At 40.5% G+C, this 7,559-nt stretch overlaps 1 protein-coding gene across 3 annotated transcripts in view; it reads right to left on the bottom strand.

Annotated features, from left to right (window-relative positions):
- Positions 1-6,162: 6,162 nt before the first annotated feature.
- Positions 6,163-7,559, bottom strand: part of ric8a (RIC8 guanine nucleotide exchange factor A) — a 19,976-nt gene continuing 18,579 nt past the window's right edge. For all 3 annotated transcript variants that reach the window (XM_079500878.1, XM_079500879.1, XM_079500880.1), the window contains one exon: positions 6,163-7,559. This exon is cut by the window's right edge and continues 260 nt beyond it. The gene's annotated coding sequence lies outside the window, so the exon portion shown is untranslated.

The raw sequence follows: 7,559 nt of genomic DNA, 5'->3' as shown, positions 1-7,559 counted from the left end.
ACAGCAAGGGAAAGGCGAGGCATTTAAGGCCAGAATTTGAAAAACTGCTGTTTGTATATTGCAACCATATTGCACTTGGAACAAAATATTTTTTGTAAATGTGTTAGTATGTTCATTTTAGGTAGCGCATGTCCTTTAAAGTAGTTTAGCACCAGCATAAAGTAGCTGCCTTTTAAAATGGATCCAATGTGGTAAAAGTAATCATTGTGGTGGTTTATGTAATGTGGATAATCTCCACTGAGTCAGTGTCATCCTCAAGACGCCTGCGGCCTTCAAGGCTAGTGTCATCCATAAGACCTTTGCCTTAAAAAAAAACCCTACCAGTTCAACTCCCTTTCCACAGCAGTAGGGATAAGTATGTGAAAGATTTGTTTGTGGTGTTATGTTTTGGCTTATTTGGTTGACCGGACATGTGTAGTTATGGGGACAGCACATGACCACTTTTAATATCATATAGACTACTGTGTGTAGTGTACTATATCTTGCATGACAGTTGTCAAGTTTAGCTGAGGTCATTGACTCAGCACATACAAACCAGGGTCATCCAAAAAGTAAGTGTGCATGCCTGCCCTCATGTAAATGCATGATACAGCACTAAATATAGGCTTATACCTCACCTAACCCCTTAACCCACCTAAATAATATGAGCCAGAGGTAGGCTTATGTGTATGTGTGTGTGTCTTTGACACTGTAGGTCACCATTCGGTCTGCATGGGATAGATAGAATAGGTTGCTCACAAGTCACAACCATGCTCAGTAGCTCCCAAATGTAATGCATGTAAAGCAACTTTTTATAGTGTTTTTTTCTCTCCTCACTGGAATTAGAAATGTGATTAAAATGTAATTCTGTCAACATTCTAAGCATGCAGTAAAGGTTATACTTTTAAAAACAGTACACAACCCAGTTTCAGTTAAGTTGGTACTGTACATTTGTTTATTTGGAAAGTGGTTGATAGTTGTACTGGTGTACATTTGAACAGGAAAACAAAAAAAGTGCTGTGGTTGTCAAACTAGTCTCCTCACTTTAGTCATGATGGAAGACAGAAGAGAGAGAGAGACTAGAAAGATAGGGAGAAGTTATTCTTGAAATCTTGATATTAAACAGATTTTAGTTCCCCCAGGATGCTCCATTCTCCGACCTCTCATCCTCTCGTATCCGTCCAGGTTACGGCCTCTTCTTGTAATTCTGCAGGTTAGCCAATATATAGCCAGAGGGACCAAGGATAGTGGCGAACATGACTACCAACACGAAGGCCTGTTCCTGGAAGAGAGAGAGACTAATGATGCAATTCTGAACATGTAAAATTAAACAGGGGAGATGAGATATAGAATGAGATGCCATGCATGTAATGTATAAGGTGGTACACATGAACAATGCTACAAAAATGTTATCTGAACCTAAAGCTGTTCTATGGGATACTGCACTACTAGACCATATGCGGTCTGAATGGCACATGGTTGCAAAAACATCCTTCCATCCATGTGGAATATTTATAGCAATTTAGTAATTGTGCCAAAACATATGGGCCAGTCTTGTTCCTCATGTGGACCCTAGCTGTTTCAAACCAATTATGACAACCCAGGTGTTTTAAATCAAACCCAGCAATGCATTTATCTGTTGGTTATGCATGTTTTTCCACTCAACAAATGACAGATCAGTGAAGTTGGCAGACTGTACAAACATAATAAACAGATAGCCGAAAGCAAGAGGAACTGTAATAATGTAAAGCAGGACAGATGCTTTAAGTGTCTAAAAGGTATTCTGATTCCAAAGCAGGGACACAAGACGTGGTTTTAAAATCATGCCTCAGTCATGACATTACTGCATTCTCTCCAAGATCCTCCCTGGCAACTGAATTATGGGTCAGCTATATAGCCTAAAAACTTGGGTCTATCGTCTATGTAGGCCAGCCTAACACAATTCTAACCCTAATAACGAATGGTTTTCATTTTATAGTATGAGGCTATGAGCTCACTGTACAATGTGCATGTCATGTATCATGGGGTTTGCTAGTGCCTAATGAAAAACAAGGTCATGGAGATCTGGCAGATGTCCAGATGGGCAACAGTGTTCTTCACTTCAGCCACCATGATGAGAAATCTTACTCCGTCCTTTCAACTTCCAGTAAATGTCGTGTAAAACATGTTTAGCCTACAGCATGTGGGCAGGAGAGTCTGTGGTACAAGGCATATACTCTGTGAAATATTATGTGTTCTTTATTGATTTACGACGGTGTCTGTCTGGCCTCAGCCGGATTAATGGTTTATTTGCATTGTGCGCAACCCTCAATGGCGTAGGTTGGCGTTGCCGACCAAAGTAGACCTATTACTACCACTACTACATTTAACATTCGACGCCACATACAATGAAGTGCTTTATATCAAGTCAAGATAAAGAATGTTGCGAACATCGAACAGAAAATGAACTTACTGGTCCAGACACAGGGTGTTTTGCAGGCTTGGATTGTACGTTGGCCCTGGGGACCACCTGAATCCTCCTCACTGCACTCCTCAGCAGCAGAGCAGAAGCAGACAGAGCAGACATACTGAAGGTATTCACTCCCAAAAACACACAACAACAAAGGAGTCGTCGAGTCGAAGAAAAATCCTCTGCAAGAGGATTAGAGAGAGATTAGATCCTTCTAGGGCAGCCGTATGTCTGTTTAGATTGTGTAATCGACTACTACCTACTAGTAGCTACTTAAAGTACTGAGAGAGAGAGGCGAGCACTGCAGCGCATGAGGTCATTCGGGGACAACGTATAAAACGGCGGGGAGGGAGAGAGAGAGCGAGTCTGTAACTGACTGAGTATGATAATAATAAATAAATAAATACCTTTAAATGGTGGCGGGAGGGAGGGAGGGAGTGATGTCTATGCAAGAAGATCGGTCACCAAACTCTCGGCTGCAGCCTACTACACTTCCCACAAACGTTTAAAACACGGAACTGATCCCTGGTCAGATTTTATGTGCAACCTTCCCGAGCCGTCAGACCATGTCGGAATTTAATTGGTCGTCTCTCTCCGTGACACTGCAAGTGCTGAGACGTCCCTGGCGCGTGTCCTCACTTCACCCAAGGAAGATTACAGTACCTTCTGCAGGCTGCAGGCGGCGCCGGCACAGCATATAGTTATTTTACTGCACAGTGCACACTACACACTGATTGATTGATTGATTGATTAAATAACATTTTATTAGCAGATTGCAATTACTGAGGGATAAAACCAAAAAAATCACTAAGACTTGTTTACATCAGGGTCCTCGATTTTCATTTCATCAAAACATTTAAATACATACACATCTATGCAAAATAAAAATCATCAAATACACAGTTAGTGAACAGTATAGAAAAATAGACCCCCTCTATTTTTCTATACTGTTCACTAACTGTGTATTTTTACAGGGGCCCGTTTTGAATTGCAGCCACCCATAAGTGCTCTTTGAGAGCAGTTTTGAAGGAGGCTAGGGATTCACATTTCTTAATGGCTGTTGATAGGGCATTCCACATTTTGGTGGCATAGGAGCGAAATTAATTTCACTCCTTGTTTGAGCCGAATCTGGGTTGAACGTGGTTTGTTGAACTCCCTCTGGTTTGTGTTTGTGATCATGGACTTTGTTGACATTAAGGAAGTATTTTTGACAGGTCCATGGGTATCTTGGAGGTGTAGCAAATCTTGTAGGCCCATTACAAGTTGCTGGACTCTGTCGTCAACCCTAAGCCATTCCAGCCTATCAAAATGGGCAGGGGTGAGGTGGGTTCTGGGAGTAAGGCCAAGTAGTAGCCTGACCAGTTTGTTTTGGGAAGTCTGGAGCCTTGTTTTAAGGGCCTTTGGGGTGCTGTGGTACCATGAGGTGCATGTAAAGTCGAAGAAACCTTGTATGAGGGCTCCTGTTAGGGTCTTCGATGTGTTTTTGTTGACCAGTGAGGGAATCTTGTTCTTTGGTTGACTTTTTTGATTACATTGGTGGCCATTTTATCACAGGAAAGATTTGCCTCCAGGATGGAACCTAGGTATAGGTATTTTCTTGTGATGATATTGTCACCCACTTTAACTGAGAAGCCTTCTGCCTTGTTGAGATTACTATTTCATTGGATTCAGTTTTTCCCAGGTGTAACGATGGTATGTTTTCAGCGAGCCAGGTGCAGATTCTGCCGAGTTCAGAGCTGAGGGCATTTTCAACCTGCAATCTGTCCCTGAGGAATGTTGGATCCTATGTACCTAGTACACACTGAGGAATGTTGGATCCTATGTACTATGTAGCCATGTCAGACCTCTTTCAATAGTGGTTTGGAATTCTACAAGCTTGAGCGTCTATTTTCATATAAAAAAGAAGTAGCTTATAATGTCCAAAATAGGGATTGATTAATAATCTATTATTTTATAAAACTATTGATTATCATCATTTAAAAAAAAAAAAGAAATTGGTTAAATTGATAGTTCGATTAACTGTTGCAGCCCTAATTTAATGTAAAATGAACACAATGAAACAAGTCACAGACTGTGTTGAAAGAACTATAACCTCTCAGCTTGACTCCTATTATGTCTATTCGTGTAACATGCCTACATATAGAATATGACCATTTAAGGGCAGCTGAGCAGCCCTTAAATGGCAGACGAATCTGCCACAGGAAAAAAAGAAAATCCCTGTGGATATTAGTCTGGCCATGCCAGGCTACCGGTAGACCACGTCCACCAACAGTTTGTCCTCAGTACACAAGCCAGTTCACTTCAAATGGAAATTACGTAAATGATAAGTTTAGAAAATGTATGTATTAGTATGTATTATAGCAGAATGGAACTGCATGGTGATGACATCACGAGTGGAGGAAGTTGCAACTTGTACACAGTGTATTGACACGACAGCTTGGTAAAAAAAAAAAAAAACTCCTGAGATAAAAAATAAACAAGAACGACTCGGTCATAACTACCAAGTGCAACAAGCTCTTGTAGTGTTATCTTCGCTCCAGGAGTATGGGTTTTTATGCCATTCAGACTATGGCTTTTAGGGTAAGTCTCCAATTGGCTTAGAGGCAGACGATCATGAAAAGTGTCCACTACGTTCGTTAGTAGCACTACTGGCAAATGTAGTCCAGGCACTTTTCAAGCACCTGGCAAAAAACAGACAAACAAAACAAATGCTCAACTGAAAGTCAGGGGCATTGCAGATTTAGCAGTTAAAAAAAACTTTTTTATAAAACATATTGTTTACGAGAATGCTAAATTATAACACAAGTAAAGTTTAACTTTTTTCCACATTTGAAAATCCAGCATTTGAAATTGTGTGTTGCCCCCATGCACTTGATCCACTTGAAGACCACTACACAATTTCCACCATTTTTCCATCATTCTCCAGTCCCATTTTTGAGTGGTGCAAACCACTCCAACAACTGGCTTTGTACCCGTGTTTGTTCGTACCAAAAAAACGAGCATGGTTGCTATGGTTAGCAACCAAAAAAACGAGCATGGTTGTGCAGGAGATTTATATCTATCATTGTCTATGTGTTGTCAATTAACCATAGAGTGACTATATGGAATTGTTTGTATGCACCGGGTGATGTGTCTTGTGGTTGACCAATGTGTTGTCGAACATAGTGTATGTATAATTCACTTGTCAGGATGTGCACATTGTTAGCATGTCGGACTAATTGGCCATACACACACACACACACACACACACACTGTACGGCCGTTGTATTCGGAGCTATAGGACAGTGCAGGCAAACATCGGGAGTCACATGCCCGAACTGTCATCTCATGGAATATGTTGTGTCAGACTAATTGACCCCAGACACATACGTTATGTTCGGGTACTATATATGTTCAATGCAAACAGACGAAGGTCAGTCACACGAGCCGAGACGCCGTCATCCACAACTCTGTTCAACTCTGTTTAACTCGGTGACTCCTTAGCAACTAATAAAGATTCTTGCTGAGTAATATACAACGCATCCTGAGGTCTTCTTCTTTTCAACGATTCTACAGTTGCTATGGTTAGTATGTGACGTCACTGACATCACGTCAGAGTGAATCAATCTCTATATAATCAATCTATAACAGTAACTATAACAATAAATGTGTAGTTGCACCACTCAGTTCACACGGGTGTGATTTTTCAAGAACATCTAACTGTCATTCAGGAAATTTATTTCAGAGCTGCCACTGGCACATAAATGAAGACAGAGACAAGTATATTTTGGATCAGTTTAACTTTTAACTTCACATCAGAATTAGTACGTGTATATACATTCATTATATAAATAAATTAAATATCGATACATTAAATATACTGCAAACTCTGTTTTCATACCTGATGACAGCATTTGTGCTGCACAGTTTAAAATATAACATCTCTCCACTGTACTCTGTAAGTTCACATAGTCAAGTGTACTGTATCTACACATCCCATAAGCTTATTAAATTATTAACATACAGCGGATTGCACGCGTACAAATGTAAGAGACATTAAGATAGTTTTCACAATCGTAATAATAACAATTAGTATACTATCTTCCAAGAATCATTTTGCAGATGGAACCACATTTTACTTTCCAAATGGAGGGAAACACTTCCTTTGTGCATTTTTGTTATAATGTTTCTCTCATTAAGGAAGAAGGCGATGATGCTTTCTTTGCTTAAGTTGTGACACATTTAAGAACCCGTCCCCTAGTACAGGTATGCTAACTGGCTATTTACCGCCGACATTGCCATCTGGTGTCGGAAAAGTGTACGCCCAGTCTTTTAATATGGCGAGACTCTTAGTTTGAAAGCCGCTTCACTCAGAAACCGAGACCCAGGAAGTGAATTATCGCTATATGCCTCGAGTGTTATTTAATTCACCCAAAACATACATTTTGTAACCGAGGTTCATATCGTTTAGAGAAAATGATCCGCAAAGCCAAAAAGAAGAATCCGAGATATTATGATTCTAAAAACTGCGTTCCCATAGACGGCATAAGCCAGCGGAATGTTTTTCTTTTCATTGCACCCAAACTAGAGTGTTACGGGCGTGTACAGGACACAGTTGTGAACCGTAATCAATTGATATTAAAATTCGTGAAAAGGCGATCTCGGCAAGGTGGGCGTTCGGACCAGAAGGTGTGAAAAAGCGTGAATGGCGGTAAATGAGTTTTAAAGGGCTCAATTGGGTAAATAAGGGATACACATTACAAGCTCATCATGCTTCGGGTGAGGTATACAGACCCAGGACAGCGGGCCAATATTTTAACTATTATTCCTTAACATTCCTGTCAGATCCTTCTATTTCCTTCAGCCGTTCCCCCCAGGGTGACCTAATAGGATCCTTGATTGTGTAAACCCAACAAATTTGACTCTTTCATTCCCCTGGCCAACCTAATCCCTCAACAAGATGTAACTTTGAACAAGTTGGTCCTTGAAAAAATGTTACCAGTCAGACCGTATCTTAAGGAATTAATGCCACTGCTGCTATTCACAGGACAGCCAACTACAGTTGGTGCTGCCATTTGTTGTACTTAAAAAATATATATCACAAGGTATCATGTCAAAGTGGTACTCTACTACGATGTCTAAAACAAATTTC

Source organism: Electrona antarctica (genome assembly GCF_951216825.1).
Source record: "Electrona antarctica genome assembly, chromosome: 5".
NCBI classification, from domain to species: domain Eukaryota; kingdom Metazoa; phylum Chordata; class Actinopteri; order Myctophiformes; family Myctophidae; genus Electrona; species Electrona antarctica.
The sequence above is the reverse complement of the archived record's forward strand: the minus strand, read 5'-3'. Positions and strand labels throughout refer to the sequence as shown.